The following is a 3112-nucleotide window of genomic DNA, read 5'->3' on the forward strand; positions in this document are numbered from 1 at the left end:
TAAATTACAAGTGTTTTAAAAATATATAGATGTAATTTATGCTAATTGCAGAAAAATGTAAACAGTATAGAAGGGAAAAAGCACCTACATGAGGATCTATTATTTTTGGATCTATTATAATTTATTTAGCAGATAGCCCACTGATGAACTTTTGGGTTATTTTGAATTTTTAATTATTATAAACTAGTGCTACTCAAAGTGCTGTTTCACATTGGAATAAGGAGCTTGTACCAAAATGGATTTCTTTCTTCATCAAGAAAGTCTTTCTATAAGAAAAAAAAATGTCAGCTGAATGTACAGTGCTCTTAGCAATGTAGTTGATTTACATTAAGTAGCACTGATAACAATGATTCAGGTCGGGCACAGTGGCTCACACCTGTAATCTCAGCACTTTTGGGAGGCCGAGGCGGGTGGATCATTTAAAGTCCAGGAGTTCAAGGCCAGCCTGGCCAACATAGTGAAACCCCATCTCTACTAAAAGTACAAAAAACTTAGCCAGGTGTGGTGGTGCATGCCTGTAGTCCCAGTTACTCGGGAGGCTGAGACAGGAGAATCGCTCAAACCTTGGAGGCAGAGGTTGCAGTGAGCTGAGATTACACCACTGCACTCCAGCGTGGGTGACAGAGTGAGACTCTGTCTCACAAAAAAAAAAAAAAAGAAAGAAAACAAACAAACAAAAAACAAACAAAAAAAACACAAACAAAAAAACAATGACTCAATGAACATTCTTATGCCTATGTGTCTTCAGCCACTTATACATCTATGGAATAGATAGCTAGAAGTGGAATTAATGGGTCAAAAGATAAGCACATTAAATTTTTTGATGAATGTTACCAAATTAGTATTTTAAAATTCTACCAATTTGCACTTCCAACAATAGGGTATGCCTGTTTTCCCTCAACCTGGTCAAAACATTGAGTAGTAGTAAACTTTTCAATAGGTGACAATGTGGTTGATAAAAATGATGTCTCAACATTGTTTTAACTGTGCTTATTTAAGATGAGTGGCACTGCACTTAAGCTGATTGGTATTTCTTTTCAGTAAACTGCTTGTTCATGTTTTTCTTTTTCTTTCTTTTTTACCTTTACTTGTCCATTTGTAAGTAATTTGTATGAGTTCTTCGTATATTAAAGAAAATTTAGTACCTTGTCTGTAATATATGCTATAAGTGTTTTCCCAATTTGCTAGAGTATTTTTTAACTTCACTTATCGTATTTTGGAATTCGGAAGGTTGAGCCTCGTCTGTGTGTATATTTAGCGTACCTAGGATGCTACTGCATCTATCTGGCCATCATAGAAGCAGTGTCATGTGGTAGCTCAGAGCATACACTCTGGAACCAGACTGCTGAGGTTCAAGTCCCTTCTCTTGTGCTTACTGGCTCTATTACCTTGCACAACACACTTAACCCACCTATGTCTCAGTTTCCTCATCTGTAAAAGATGGTTGATAATAATATCTACTTCTTAGTGTTGTGAGGATTAAGTTAGTTATTAGATATAAAGTACTTACAATGCTACCTGGCATATAGTTAGTGCCAAGATTGTAAAAAGATTAATCCATGTTTTCTCCTATCAGTTTTATTATTTATTTTTGTATATTTAAATCTTGTATCCATTGGCAATTTATTTTGGCTAAGAAGTAAGCTAGGTATCTGGCTCTCCCCCTGATCCTCCCAGCAAAAGAAAACCTAGCTGGCTGTCTCAAAACTGTTTACTAGATAATCCACTGATCTCAGTATTTACTTCTGAGCTCTCCTCAGGCCCTTACCATAGTACTGAGTATAAATCCTTCAATATCATTCTTCCTCCGAATTTTCCTGGCTCTTTCTACATCTTAACTTTTAAGGATATACATGATACATTATATTATCAAATCCCTACTGCCCCCAAAATAATGTTGGCATTTGTGGAGTTCATGAATATATAGATGAGTTTATACTTTGCAAAGCTGAGTTTTATTATTCAGTTTTCTTCTTTCATTTGATCTCAGTAGAGTTTTAGTTTTGTTTCCTATTTCTCATTAATCTCATTCATTGGTGTTTACTTTTGTCTTGCATCTGTCAGTATAGTTTTTCCATTTTTGTTTAATCTTAATTATCATTTGTTTGCAGACAAACTATTGGTTTTTAAATATTACTTTTGTTAGCCAGACACTTAATTAGGATTCTTTTTTAAAAATTAATATTCCAAATATTTCACTTGGACTTTGAGGTATACCATCATGTTATTTCCAAATAATGAAAATTTACTGATCCTTTTCTAATATTTATACCCTAGTCCTTTCCTTTCCTTGTGGTATTGACTGATATTTCCAGAACAATTTTTAATGACAGAGATGGTAAGCTCTCTTGTGTTTTTCTTCACTTTAATGGGATCACTTCTAGTGTTTAAATATTTATGCTGTAATGGATATTGATTTGAGAATTATTCTTTTTCATATTTTAAGACAATATTATTTCATTCTGGATTGACTAAAATATTTTATTATACATGGATGTTGAATATTTTCCTAAACATTTTTTATTAATTTATAATGTAAAAAATGTGCAAGCCATAAATGTACAACTCAACAAATTTTAACCTAGAGAATATAATTGTGAAAGCAAAACCCAGGTCAAGATTAGGACCATTATAAGTGTTCCAGAAGCTCCTTCCCCAGATGTAACTATTTTTCTGACTTCTACCTAGTTGTGAAATTAAACTGAATCATAGAGTTACATTCATATTTCTATCTTTTTGATCAATATTATATTTGTGAGATTCATCCATCTTGTTGAATGAATTCATTCTTGTAGCATCCATTCCTCTTTATTGCTATATATAATTGCATCATTATGTGAATATAAAACAAATTATTTATACAACCTCCTGTTGATGGACATGTGGGTTTTCCATTTGGGGGGCTATGATGAATAACACTTCTATAAACATTCTCGTATATTTCTTTTGGTAAATTTATGTATGCATTTCTGGTAGACTGGAGCTAGACTTTTTGAGTTATGTTCAGTTGTAGTGGATATTATCAAACAGTTTTCCATGCCGGTAACACCAGTTTACATCTCCAAAGCAAGATATGAGAGATCTAGTTGCTCCATAGACTTGCTAATTTTGG

This window comes from Piliocolobus tephrosceles, chromosome 9 (assembly GCF_002776525.5).
Source record: "Piliocolobus tephrosceles isolate RC106 chromosome 9, ASM277652v3, whole genome shotgun sequence".
In the NCBI taxonomy this organism is placed as follows: Eukaryota; Metazoa; Chordata; class Mammalia; order Primates; family Cercopithecidae; genus Piliocolobus; species Piliocolobus tephrosceles.